General features: G+C 44.7%; 1 long non-coding RNA gene across 2 annotated transcripts in view; it reads right to left on the bottom strand.

The window, feature by feature from the left end:
- Nucleotides 1-426: 426 nt before the first annotated feature.
- The window catches only part of LOC128331809 (uncharacterized), a 55,220-nt gene continuing 40,844 nt past the window's right edge, over nt 427-14,802 (bottom strand). The window contains exons 3-4 of one of the 2 annotated variants that reach the window (XR_008310435.1): nt 4,253-4,363; nt 427-535 (exon numbers count right to left, since the gene is read on the bottom strand). This is a non-coding gene — a long non-coding RNA (uncharacterized LOC128331809). Of the gene's footprint in view, nt 536-4,252; nt 4,364-8,078; nt 8,488-14,802 lie in introns of those variants that run through there. The other variant, XR_008310436.1, reaches the window with a different exon arrangement.

Genomic DNA, 14,802 nt, shown 5'->3' with positions numbered 1-14,802 from the left:
CCCTTCTTTCTTCCATTCCTGGCTAGTTCAATTGACATTGAAAAACAATTTTAAAAGGTTTTCCAAGAAAAATGTTTCGCTGGTTATAACATGGTCCGGGAGTTTACAGGGATAACACAGTTTGCTGCACAGGAGTCTGAAAGTGCGTGTGCACAGCAGCACCTGTCAATCAGTGGCAATGAAAACACTATTCATGACCTAAAACAAAAACAGAAGGGAACCCCCAAAAGGCAGAAAACAAGGAGGAAACCCTGAACAGTAAGACTCCCATCACTGCAAAGGAAAAGATACCAAGCTATCACACCCATCTCAAAAAGAATAATTTAATTCACATGTTCTTTTATGGAATGTGGCAATAACAAGTTATATCACTGTCACTGAACCAACTGGAAGAAAAAATATAACTTGAGGAGACTATGAATAAAACATGCAGACACCATTCAGGAAAGCAACTCTCGTCAGTCTTTTCCAGAAAGTAAGTCAAACAACGGTGGATGTTTTGAGAGGCTCTTTTGGTTGCAATTGGCCAGGAATTCTTGGTTCAGGCAAATATATGGCAAGAAAGAGAAAAGAGACACAAAGAAGTGAAGGGCGGCTAAACCAGGCTATGGCAAGTAGTTGGCAGGCAGATGTAGCCTGGGATTATCGGGGGTGGGTGGTGGGTGGGATGGACCAGAGACAGAAGGAGCAAGGAAGTGACAGAGAGCAACCAGGGGGGAAGTAGCTGGAAAGCAGTCAAATTTGGTGACAGAGAGGGAGTGAGAAAGGGAGCTGTGATCCTCAGGGATCTATGAACAAAATTGCAAGGCAAGGCATCTGGATTCATTTTTCTGCTAAAGAGTGCCAGATTGTCATTGCACACAAGGCAGAAGGAAGAAAAAGTCAGTCCTTCAGAAAGGTAACTCTGTCAGCCCTTTTTGTTTCTGTCACTTGCAATAGAGATATTTTGGTGGTGCTGCGGAGGGAGAGATATTAATTTGCAGCCTATGACAGCTTCTTCAAAGGCTCCTTTGTTCCCAGGGCCACACATCCATTTCCCCAGCCTTCTTTCATCCATCAAATTGCAAGGGGAAGAATTTCCCCTCTGTGCCCCAAGTTTCCACCAATTAGCAGCTCAGATTTCTCTCAATGCAACTGGGCTGAGAGTGTGTGGTGTTTAGTAACTGAGTGGATTATTTGCAGGCATAAACAATGAGTGGGGCAGGGGGTTCCGAAATGGGCTCCCAACTTAGGGAAAGATCATACTGGTTTGATATAGGGTATACCCCACATGCTGGCCCAAAGTGCCCTATGACTATTCAGATGCAATGTCACCTTTTGGTATTAGTCCATGAGCCCACAAATTTTGGTCACCAGTATCATCTCAGGGGACAAAAGCTCAGAGTTAGTATTTCCTCTAAGGCGTGTGCATGTGCACACACTCACAAGCTTTTTTTAAATGTCTGCTGGACCGCTCAGTACATTTTAGATCCCGCTCAGGTTGAATCCGGCAGGCCCCACATGCATGCACACTGCCTTAATACTGCCACCCAGAACAAAACTCATTCTGCAAACAGATGAAAAAAATTAGAGAGAACACCACTCAGAGTGATTTTTGGCAATGTCTACCTGCCTAGAGCTGGAACATAGGAAGCTACCATATAACGAGTCAGACCTTTGGTCTATCTAGCTCAGTATTGTCTACACAGACTGGCAGCGGCTTCTCCAAGGTTGCAGGCAGGAGTCTCTCTCAGCCCTATCTGGAGATGTCAGAGAGGGAACTTGGAACCTAGATGCTCTTCCCAAAGCGGCTCCATTCCCTAAGGGGAATACCTTACAGTGCTCACATGTAGTCTCCCATTCAAAAGCAACCAGGGTGGACTCTGCTTAGCTAAGGGGACAAGTCACGCTTGTTATCACAAGACCAGCTCTCCTCCCAAAGGAGAGTAATGGCCTTGGACACAAGGCAAGTGTTCTTGTCCATTCATCTCTACATCCTCTTGACTGCTTTTTTTGTTAATTAAAATGCCATTCTGTGCACTAGGTGGTTTGCCTATATGGCCATTTGAAAAGCAAGGAAAAATGTGCTTGGGGACTTGGAGCACAGGATGAGGCTGGAGGGAGATGGCTACAGAAAAGAATCGTCAGCTGCATTAGCAGACATGGAGGAAGCAAGGTTCCTATTTGCCTTTATTAGGGCCAAGACAGACGTATCTCATAAAGGGACTCATGGCACTGCAGATGCTAACTGAGTTGTCTTGTTAATTTATGTAGAGGATGCTGCATAGCAGCAAATCAGGCCACCACCCTCAGTGGTCGTCTCCTTCAATGCTGCCACCTCTTCACCTTTTGAAATGCAGGGGCTAGCAGCCACTTGCTTCAGATAGGCGGCTTTTTGTTGGAGATGAACTTCCAGTGCATCGACCATTTGCACCAACTGTCCTAATGACCACTAGGGGCATTGGGAGTAGAGACAGTGAGTCAGGGTCTCCCTATCTGTCCCTACTCTATGACCCCTGAACTGACTCTGCAGCACTTCCTGTGCTGAGTCACAATCCTTCCTTTCCTCCTAGAGAGCAGATGGAAACATCTCTCTCTCTCCTTACTTATCCACTATGTAGTCCTTTAGATTAGAGATAGGTCTTTCCTATCTAAGTGTATTTAACCAATAAATATTTAGTGTTTAGTCATACAAGGATCTCCATGTGTTTTCTCTAAATAGCTGCAATATCCGAACCATCCTCTGCTACCTGCTCTGTAACTGGAGTGTGTGCTCATTCCTTAGTGCTCTGCTGTTTTACCTATTGTGGGTAAAAATCAACAACCTCTAACACTTCTATCTCAGGGATGCAGCAGAAGGAGGTCAAGCGGGCAGCCAGGGCAGCAATCCACCCTCTCGGGTGTCCCTTCCTCTTTGACACAGTCAAGCAACTGACTCCCTGTGCCGGCAGTTCATTCACCTCCAACCTTACTACTGCTGCTGCCGCCGCCTCCTCCTGCTTCTGCGGGGAAAGCAACCCACAGCAAAGTGGCTGGAGTCGTACAACCATCTCAGGCAAGTGACCACCACCAGGTGTTCTGTTCCAACAGAGACCCACACAGCCAGCCCATGCTTATATCTTAACAGCATAGCCGCTGTGCTATAGCTATATGTATGTTAAAAAGAGAACTCAAACAACATTCACATTTAGGGACGTGCACGAAATGCTTCCTGTATGTCCCAGGGGGCAGGGAGGAGTACCTTTAACAGGAGGCGGGCAGGTCCTACCTGCTCCTCTGGTGAACCCCCGATGTCCCATTGCGGCACTGTCATGCTTAAAACCTAACTTACAAGCAGCAGCCACTCTGCTCTGCTGTCCTCTTTAAAACACTGCGCCGTGCCGATGGCGTTGGCATGCAAATGGCATCGACACAGCATCCCATCGGCACAGTGTTTTAAAGAGGACAGCAGCGCAGCGGCTCCTTTTAAGTTAAGTTCAGTTTTAAGCACAGCGCTGTGATGTGGTGGTGTAGCCTCACTGGAGGAGCAAGTAGGACCTGCCTGCCTCCTTTTAAAGGTGTCTCTTGCCCTGTGCTGAAACATTTTGCCTGCAGCAGCCCAAATTGTTTTGGTGCCTCTCCAAAGAGGTGCCGAAATGATTTGGGCACATCCCTATTCATAGTGTGCTAGGTTTCTTTCTCTCTCTCTCTCTCAATCTCAATCTCAATCTCTTCCCCCCTCCCCCAATGTCTGCCTTGACCCCTTATAGGTACATATAAATTATTTATTTAATTTATATCCCACTGCATTCTGTGGACTCTGAGACCCTAACTCCAAGATGCTAGCATTTGTCTAAATGCTAATCTTTCCGTCTCCAAGATGATCACAGTCCGCAAAATGAAATGGTTTGGGGAGAGACTCAAATAAACATGACAATGTAGATGTAAAATTCATTAACCCCCAAACTAAACACCCATATACCATGCTAATAAGCACAGCCTGTTCCAACAGCCATCAAAGATACATGTGCACACACAGCGGCTTCATCGGCTATGCTCCCTTTTCCTCTGCTGAATCTGCAGTGGGCAGGGGATGGCTCGTCCATGAGGCGATGAAAAGCAATGGCCTCAGGCAGTGCCTGCACCCTGGAGTGGCAAGCATGGGCACCCCTCCCTCTACTGCGGCAGGGGTCACCTCACCTGCTTTGCTGCTGGTGGTGCCCTCAGTTTCTCCGACACCACCACCTACTGGTCTATTAGAATGTTCTGTGTAACATGTCCAAGGCATACTTACCTCTCTATGTAGGTATCTATGCTAAGTCCTTGCAGTGGAGTCAGTCTTCAATTCTGTTGATTGGTTGTTTTATCAGCTCAGTTGGTTTTGCTCTTCCCCTCTTGCAGATACCTTGTTAGCCGGTGTTAAGAAGAAATAAACAATTAAGGTGTTGTTTCTGCAACTAAAGTTAAGCCTCTTGTTTAATTCCTTATAGAACAAAGAATCACCCTGCAACATGGTCCTACCTAGCCAAAATTCCGGACTGCAATGCTAGTGTCAGGGGAGGGACCAGCCCTCCTCCCACATCTCCCAACTTGCACGTGGTTCACAAACCGCCTGGATGGTTTCCTTTCTTTGTCCCTGTCCAGGAGCTTTCCTAGACAGCAGGCTTTACTGTGGGTTTGTTGCGAGGCTTTACTGCAAGTTCATATTTGCAAAAAAAAATGATGCAAAAATTGGTTTGTTTTTTTTTAACCCTGGTCATAAATCAGGCTAGGCTCTAATGTGCAATGAAAAACCCAAATCATGTGCAAAGTGCTCCCCAGTATCTCGCATGGACTTCGGCACAAATCTGGCCAATGTGCAAACGCACACCCTTCATTCTGAGCTAAAAGTCCCTTCTGGAAATGCTCCAGGTGAGACAGCATGGAAACCATCCATGTGGCTAACAAACCACTTGTAAGCTAGTAGATCTGGAAGAGCGGTGACCAGGGAAACAGGATGGTCCACCTCTTCATGCCAATGCACTGGCATGTGGCATCTATGATCATTTTGCTCTTTGCCATTTTACTGAACCATCACCCACCCCACCAAGGTGCTTTCCAGACTAGACCCTACAACAGGGTCAGGACAAACCTTGGAAGTGTGCTTCCACACTTTCTGCATCATGACACCGCAGTCCCTACAGGGACAGGAGGGTGCCATTCACATTTCCAATGCCTTGTTGTGAATTTAATCTCTGTGATATAGAGCAAGGAGTCGTATATCCGGCATGAAAAAGTTGCTGTTTTTTCAGGTTGTTCATTGCTGCGAGACTGCTCCCCCTGCTGTTTACGTCCCAAATGCGACTTGCCCAAATGGAGGCATTTTGCGGCTGTTCCAGCAGCTAGGCTGGAAAGTGCCCAAGTCTAATCACTCATGTCTCCCCCTCAAAAGTGTATTTCCTTCCCCTCAAAAAAATTTAAGTAAGGAGTTGCTCCTCAAATTCTCCCTCTGTCTGCACCCTTGCGGGGGAAAGTTTGGTTCAGAATCTTCCCTCCACTTTTCTTCTCCTCTCTTTCCAGTTAATCATGATCACAGAGACACTTCCAAAGAGAGAGGAGAGGTTTTTAAACAAAAATCTGAAATGTGTACAATGCCATGGAAAAATGGTGGGTGGAGGATTAAAAATTCACTTCAGATAGAACATTTCTATTCCCAGGTGACACAAACACTGCAGGAAAACTGAAATGCAATTGTACATCCACCATCCTGTATGACCAACAATTGATTTCAAAACCTAATACAACAGCACTTTAAATGCCATTTTTGTCTTCAACACCAATATCCCAAGTGCTTTAAGCAGCACGTGTGAAATCAGATTCCCTTTTAAACTGCCTTGCCACCAGCTTCAGCTTGTAGTGAAGGTGTGCCCTCGCTATTCATCCCTTTCCAAAACCACCCAGAGTTTTGAAATGCTTCTTTTGATGGAATCTGCAGTACACAACCATTAAAACAGGTTGTTCGCGCTCTTTCTTTTTTAATTGATTGTTGGACAGGCTTCTAAATATTTCTCTCAGCTTCCTGAGGGAAATTGGCTTTTTGGCACTGGTTTTTTATTCCCCCTTCCCTGAAAAAGAAAATGGGATGGGACTCGGCCTGAATTTGCACATTTCTGGGACTTAATGTTCAGCATTTCTCACCAGGAGGAGAGCGGGAAACGCAGATCATGGAGGCCAAATTTCTCCTAACAAGAAACACATTGAGCTGAAAGTGAACTTGCCAGGGGATCAGCCTAGAGGAGGGAATTTGGGCAATAAAAACCCCAATACAACCCCAGACCCTTCAACCTATAGGAGAATTCTGACACTGCAGAGAGACTATTAGGCCCGTTCAGGGCAGAGGAGCCAACCTGGAAGCTGAGTAATTCAGGAGCTCTTGGAAAAACAACAAAGAGATACAAAAAGACACTCCAGAAACGAAAGAGGAGAGGAAATTAAAAACCTTAGTAAAACAGAGCAGTAAACCCGGCCAAAGCAATTGGGATTAGTTTGCCAAGATAATTACAGTCAGGTTTTTTTTTGTTTTTTTAAAAGACTGTTGTGTCCAAAAAAAACCTTGTTGACTCTGTTCTCACTGCCATAAATTAAGGGGAAGGAGCTAAAAATTCTGATCCCTCTGTAAGAATTTTTGGGACATAAATGAGGGGATAGAAGGGTTGGCCTCCTTCCCCAGAAAGATGCTTTCCCCCAGGAGATGTCTTTCTAATATTGTAACATAGGAGGGCCAACTTCTTTTTTTCTGCTCCTGCACCATTAACAGCAGCCTGACACCCAGCAAATAAGCAAGTGAAGTTTTCTCATCACATTCCCTGCAAACTAGGACAAGCTTCACCTGTGAAAATTCTGCATGTTGAGGCTAAATGAAAAAGGATGGTGGTTCTGCCCCAGACACATATAAAGCAGAGGTTGGGTTGTCCTATTTTCAGAAGGAAAGAGGGGGGTCTAAACTCTTCTATCACCCACAGCTCACATCCCCACACAGTCGTCTTCTCCAAGTGCTTTTGTGCTCAGTTGAGCTCTAATACCAGAAGTGAGCTCAGATGGGAGAAAAGAGAGACTACAGTGATGGATAGGCAGGCAGTGGGCATAGGGAGAACTCAATTCTCCTTTTGCTGTAAACATTAGACCCTACTCCCTACTTTATATGTGATTGGTCAAGACCTGGGTTTAAACAAAACACAAGTTTGACCCAAAGTTGCTTTTAAAGGAGCAGAGGCAATGAAAGAAAGCTGGTTATCTTATTGCAGAGCTGTGAGACACCATTCTAACAGCACTGCCCTCCTGAAAAGAAAGAAAGAAAGGGGTGGGGAAGAAAAAAAATAACTCCTGTAAGAAGGAGGTAGGGTTGTGCAAGACTCTTTTTTTCATTCATCGCTTTGTTTTTGTTATTAAAAGTCTAATTCAGTTAATTATTTTCTTGTTAAGGCCACCATTCATTTCATAACTAAAGGCAGCTGTTTTTGTTATTGTTGTTATTTTAATAATTGGGGGAGCGGTTTTCCTTGCAGCATGGCAGAACAATGTATTCCCACACACACACACTGCCTTTCAACCATTTAAAGTTGAAAAGAACCAGCAGAGTTCCTTTCGGCTGCTGCCCTTTTCCCTTCACAATGCGTTAGATCAGAGGTTCCCATCCTGGGGGCCTCCAGATGTTGCTGAACTACAACTCCCATCATCCGCAGACACAGGCTGGGGGTGATGGGAGTTGTAGTTCAGCAACTTCTGGAGGACCATGGAAACTCCTGCCTTAGATGTTACATCATCCTGGGGCACTGTGGGGGAAATGGTGGCCACTAGTGGGAACACCACATTTTTGTGACAGTGTCAATTTTTTCTTACAGTGCTCCAGACAACAGAACATCTAGAGCAGTGGTGGCCAACCTGAGGCTCTTGAACTACAACTCCCATCATCCCCAGCCACAATAAATAGATTACAGCAGAGGATGTTGGGAGTTGTAGTCCAACAACAGCTGGAGAACCTCAAGTTGGCCACATCTGCGCTAGAGCATTTTGGGGGACAGTGGTCACCACAAGATAAAATTGCCAAAACCCTTTTACATCTTTGGTTTTAAAAAGAATTTTATTAATTTTATTTTTAAAAAGAACTGGTGCTATGGTAAAACAAATGAGTTTCTGAATAAACTGGTAGATATACAAAAGGACCTGAATGGGCCCGATTCAGACCGGTTTTTCATTCTTTCCAAAATAAATGGAGACCTCTAACTGCAGGGCATCCCATGAGAGTGCTAGAAGGATTGAGAAAGGCACTTGATTGCAGGCGTTTGAAACTCAGATATCGAATTGCTCATCTATCCCTCATAAACGCAAGGAGTGTCATTTTCAATCAATCATACTGAGGGACACGAAGAATTATCAGTGTGGTTTGCCAAGCACACCAAACTACAGATTTGCAAATTTCACCACGTTTCAAACTTCTTTGAAATCCCACTGCTGCTCACTTTGCAACATCTTCATCGCTGGAGCCAATAGCTATGACGACAAATTACATTAGGAATAAAGAAAAAGTTATTGTTAGAGTCTTCAAGACAAAAACAGAAGAGAACAAGCATGTGCAAGCTTTATAACAGAAAAGCATGACTTCTTCACTCCACAAATGATTAACGTATGGAACTCTCTGCCATATGCTGTTCAATGGCCACCGGCTTAAATGATCTCCAGTGAGGGTTAAATAAATATATGGAGGAGAGATCTTAACAGGAGCTGTGCAAGCTACTACCTAACCAGAAGCATCACCTCTCTAGAGGCCATCATGGGTACACTACAGATTCAGATTTAAACTGGTTTCAAGAGCCTTGTGAAACCCTTTTAAAACTAGTTTAAATCTGCATTGTTAATAATATGCATGCTCAGAGAAGACTAGCAGATGCTGGGAATTAATAACAGACTTCCTCTGTGGCATCTGGCTGGCCTGCTTTCCGATGAAGAGTGCTGAGCTCTTGACCAGTCCCAGTCAGGCAATTCTTTGGTTCTAATATCACTTTCCCCCATTTTGTCAAGGGTCATTCGGGGGGTGGGGGGGTGGGAATGAAGTGGAACTAAAGATATGGTCATGTTACTAATGCCTTGGGGTTGATAGATTAGTAAGATAAGATTTGTTACACACACACACGCACACTCCAAAAGCTGACCCCACTTTGTCCATCTGTCCCTTGCTTCTCTCCATCTGCTGACTCAACTGTTTAGCAAATTGCACTGTCCCTGTTACCTAGAAGCTCGTAGGCAGCTACGGCTAGCATTACAGAAACTGAAGAGGGGATCTTTCCCCCACCCACCCACCTCCACCATAAGTATCTCCACTGCCTAGCTGGCAGAGGGTTGTGACTGAATGTTTGGCACTGGATTTGTAGGAACACAATTTGGGGTGGGGGCAGGGAATAGGGGGTACAACAACAACATTAGATTCTGAGGGCTTTATGACAAGCTTCTGTCTCTCCAGTGTCTTTTTTTCTGGGTTCCTGCAGTTACCACAATTTCAAAAAAATATTTTTCTTAAGTTAATAATTTGAGGCTCTGAGGTATATGTGGCAAGCAGACTATGAAAATGATGAAAGATTGTTCTGAAGTAGTGGAAAACTGTGATTTGGGGGCATGAATTTAGAAGGCTGGTGTGTTTTCATTACAAGAACACTATTTGAGGTTTGGATGAACAGGGGTTGTGTGGGAGCAATGGAATCAAAGGGCAGTGATTTTGGATGGAGGTCTGAGGATATGTCATGATTTTGGGATTCTTGGGGGAGCAGAGGGTGTCATGGGAGTGAACATTGCCTGTATGGAAGGAAAGGGTTCATGAGGAGTTATGGTCAGTCGGTCAGTCATGTTTATTTACAGTCATAGACCAAAATTAGAGGAGTTATGGATGATTGATTGATTGATTGATTGATTTCCTTTGTCCTGAGATCTCAGGGTGATCAACAAGAAACCAAAAACCATAATAATAAAATTCCAATTTAAAACATACTCCAAATAAAACAGATAAAAGTACAGACCACCAAAGATAAAGGTACAGACCACCAAAAGGAAAACACTGGCCAAAGCCCTGGATAAAATGGGCAGTCTTTCTCTGGAAGATTGGGAGCTATGTGAAAGTGAGTTCTGCAGCCTGGGAGCAATCACCGAGAAGGCCCTGTCCCACATGCTCAACAAATTGGCTTCAGTAGGGAGTTCTTTACACAGCATGCTTTATTGCGTGTTTTCTGTGAGGCTTTACTGCAAACTCGAAGTTGTCCAAAAAAACCTCGATGCAAAATCAGTTTTGATCTTTTAAAAATCTTTTAAAAATCTTTTTACCCCGGATATAAATTGGGCTGCACTTTCACTGCACGCACAGTGAAAACCCCGAATTGTGTGTGAAGTGCTCTCAAATAGCTCGCAGGGACTTCGGAGTAAATCTGCCTGATCTGTGAACACACACCCTCCATTCCGGAGGAGATGCAAACTAAAGGGCTTTAAAAGCTCTGTGTGAAAATCTCCCAGGTGTCAGCACGTGAAACACAGCCCTCCCAAGTTAGCTGATCGATTCAGCTGGGAGCAGGTGGTCCTTCAGGTACCTGGAGCCCAAGTCTTTTATGGCTTGGAGTTCCTTTCTCTTCAGGGGGCAGAACTGCCCCAGAACTGGAGCGTAGTCTTTGATGTACTGTATGGCCTGGAGTGGAAGAAGGCTTCACCTGACATCTAAACCAAAGTTACTCTCATGGATCACAGTTTCCAGAAATAAGAGACCATGTGGAACAGTGGCTTTTATTTTGTGGTTCTGGGAGATTTGGAAGAGACCACGTGGAATTGTGGTTTTTTATTTGTGGTTCTGGAAGATTTGGAAATCATATCTGGAAAATCCGAGACATCTGGCAAATGTTTCCCACTAATGTGTGTTATTTTAGTGTGTTTAAATCATGGCTTAAATCAGCGAGAGAAAAAGACTGATTTAAACCATGGATTAAAATCCAGTTTCCCATTTGTACTTCAGATGTTTCCTAATGTAAAGCACATACTAATTGGTTAATAAAACCATTAAAACCACGTTGATTTACAGATAAGCAGAGACTTTATATTACCCTGGAGGGTGCACTGACTCCTAGGATTTCTTAAATTAATATTTTTACTGCTTTTGCTAGTTGAGAAAATGGTATGCAATACACTGCTTATTTATTAGATATATAAATTTGGGCAGCTTTGAATGTGACAATCCGACAGCCAGCCAAATGCACACTCAGCTCTGTGTTCAGTTGGCAGACAGATGGTGCAAGATTGCCACACCTGAAGGAGAAAATTGCATCAGCTTCCCTTCAAAAGTGACCCATTGAGTATGAAGCTGCCTTATACCAAACCAGTCCATCTGCTATCCACCCTGACTGCCAGTGTCTTTCCTAGGAGCCTCAGAGACAGAGAGGACCTTTACCTAGTCCTGCCAACTGAGATCTGATAACTGAAGAGGCCAGGGATTGGATCTGGGGATTTTTGCATTCAAGGCAGTTGCTCTGCCACTGAACTATGGGCCGTCCCCATGGTGACCTGCCACTGCAAGCTGAGTGCTGGGGTCAGAGGATACATTAGGCAGTGGCACATGAGTGACAGGGATGGCAGAAGAGCAGAGGCAAGGCAAGGGAAGGCAGCCGTGGTTCAGCCACAGTTTTGCTGAAGATGTGACCTGAAGGAGATGGTAGCAGTTGATAGGCTAAAGATGGGTATAGCTGTCCCAGGCATGAGGAACAGCTTGGTTGAAGGCACAGAGGAGGAGAGAAGGCAAGATAAAGGGCCGATGGCTCATAGTCAGCCAGCTCATACAAAATTTAAATTTCTGCATCCAGGCAATTAAATTATGTGTGCTTTTACCTGGCATTTTCCAGTGAGTGTACATTGCAGAAGACATTTAGTAGCAGTGAGCAAGTTATTTGTCAAAGAATCTTGCCTGCCATTACTGGTATTCTGATTTAGGAACCCCTAATAAGCTTCCTCAGAATTGAGAATGAAGACATTGAAGTGGTGGATAGCTTCTGCCTTTTAGGATCGACCATCAACAGTAAAGGATCCAGCAGTCAGGAAATACGCCGCAGACTTTAGCACTTGGTAGGGTTGCAATGAAGGCCTTGGAAATGATATTTAGATGCCCTGATGTGTCTATACCTACAAAGATTAGAATTGTTCAGACAATGGTTTTTCCCATGACACTCTATGGATGCGAAAGCTGGACTTTGAAGAAGCAAGATAGAAAAAGTATTGACGCTTTTGAACTCTGGTGCTGGAGAAGACTTTTGATCATAGAACAAATCAATCCAGAATTTTCACTCGAGGCACAAATGAGGAGGCTCAAACTATTATACTTCGGGCACATTATGCGAAGACCCAGCTCCCTTGAGAAGTCCATAATGTTGGGGAAAGTTGAAAGAAAAAGAAGAGGACAACCAACAGCAAGGTGGATGGACTTGACTACGACAGCAATGAATGCATCACTGAAAGACCTTAAAGGCCAAGTTGAAGACAGATCATCCTGGAGAGAATCTATCTATGTGGTCGCTAAGAGTCAACATTGACTTAACAGCACTTAATCAATCAATCAAATCAATCAATAATCTTCTAAAGAATCCCAAGTTTCCTGGAAAGCAGTTTGAAAACAATAGATATTTATATACCGCTTTTCACCAAAGTTCCCAAAGCGGTTTACATAGAGAAATAAAAATCTAGATGATGGACCCCAAAAGGGCTCACAATCTAAAAACCAATTATAAGACAGCCACGAGCAACAGCCACTGGAGGGATGCTGTGCTGGGGCTGGATAAGGCCCGTTGCTCTCCCCACTGCCCTGCAAAATATATGAGAACCACCACTACAAAAAATGCCCCTTTGTTCATTTAGCAGGGGTAACTGGGGTGACCTTTACAGTATTGGATGGCTAGTATGCAACAATAGTTCATATTTGACAGTCACGATGGCTGACATCCAAAGAGCCTAATGCAGGCACTCCTAACAGGAGTACCTGTGCAGCACTAATCCCAGGATTGCTCCACACTCCTGCCAAAGTGTAGGCAATCTTTTGCTCTTGCGCAGGAGTGCAAATACATTCAAAGCTTGCCCATACTCCAGAAGTGTACTATTGGTGAGGAGACATCACTGACAGTCAAGCAATGTGTTTCCACTCTAACAGAGCACTTCCAGAGTGCGGCAAGCTCCGAAAAGTTTGTGCTCTTGCACAAGACCATACCACCACCCATGCTCTGGGCCATGGAGCATGGAGCACCACCAGGACTAGCACTAGGCTGCTTGGGATATCAACCAGTATTTGGTATATACATAGTTCCCAAAAGCAACAGCTTGTTTGTATGTGCAGGTTGGTGTTTGTAAGTTGGGGAATTCCTTAATGTAATATGTTATGGAGCTTTGTTTGTGACTACAGATAGAAACTGGGACCTTCTGTAGGCAAAACAGGCGCTCTTCCACAGAACTACAACCCTACCCAGCTGACATCTCATGAGGATTCATATCTGAAGCCTGCCAGAATCAAAACATTCAAGAGATACCAGCCAGTCTAAAGTATTTTGGGCTTATAAGTGTCACATTCAGAATGGGACATTGAATTCAAGTTTTCGCTTTGCAGCAGTGTACTCTCTAACAGGGGTTCCCAGATGTTGTTGACTATAACTCCCAGAATCCCCAACTGCAATGGCTTTTGCTTGGGGATTCTGGGAGTTGTAGTCAACAACATCTGGGAATTGCAGTTGTAGAATTGGAGAATTCTCTGGGAATTGGAATTGTAGTCAACTCTCAGAATCCCCAGTTCTGGGGATTCTAGGGATTCCCAGTTCTTAGGGATTCTAACAGGGAATCCCTGTTAAAGGGAACACTGCTTGGCAGCTTTGAAAAACTTGCAGAATTTCTAATATTTGCAAATATTCATTTCAGCTTGAATATCATTATTATTGCTATGTATGACATGTATATTCTATTCATGGAACTCAAGCAATGGTGCATAACAGTGGTGTAAGAATCTTTCAAGGCTTTCGTGTGTATATTTCTGCAGTGCCATAGGCACCATTGATTGTTCTTTGGTGAAATGTTTGGGTGGGACTTGCCCGGCTGCCCACGGCCACAGCAGCAACCCCCACCATAGCAACCTCTGCCATTTGCACCCCACCCACCCACTGCTGGCCCTTTGCCTACCTTGGGACCTCGGCTCAGTCGCCTATATCAGCTGGCTCACTTTCCATTGCCAGGCAACATGGTATGATGACATTATTGCCCTGAGCTTGGGTGCCAAAGTCATTATACTGCTTCAGCCAGTAATGGAAAGCCAGCTGGTTGATGCAGGCAGTGAGCAGAGGCCGTTGGGGGCTGCAGCAGGGCTCCTCAGTGGTGGCGTCCTATGGCAGCCCCACCAATGGTAGGGGCCCCTGGTGGCCCCTGTTCAAGGTGTGCAGCAACACAGCAATACAGCTGTTCTATCCCCTGGTGTATATAAGGTGCACAGGTGGTCTTCCATCCAAGCAATGATCAAACCCAGTCCTGTTATTTAGCAAGGCTGCCACATCATGTGCCTTCATCCCATGCCCCAGGAATAGAAATTATTTACAGGAGAACAAGGGAAGAATGGGAATGCAAACCCAAGTCAGAACCATCAGATCTGACAGGACTCTACACAGAGCAGCGCGTGGTTTGAGACTGAAGCCTGTTTGTGTCTCCAAAACCCTTTCCAAAGAATATAAGACATTTGGATGACTTATGGCTTAGAGGTAGCAAATTGCAGCAAAACATGGGAATGTTGCCTTCTTTGCTCTCAAATTTCCCTGCTGAAAT

Source organism: Hemicordylus capensis, chromosome 6 (assembly GCF_027244095.1).
Source record: "Hemicordylus capensis ecotype Gifberg chromosome 6, rHemCap1.1.pri, whole genome shotgun sequence".
NCBI classification, from domain to species: Eukaryota; Metazoa; Chordata; class Lepidosauria; order Squamata; family Cordylidae; genus Hemicordylus; species Hemicordylus capensis.
This window is presented reverse-complemented; position numbering and strand designations above follow the sequence as displayed.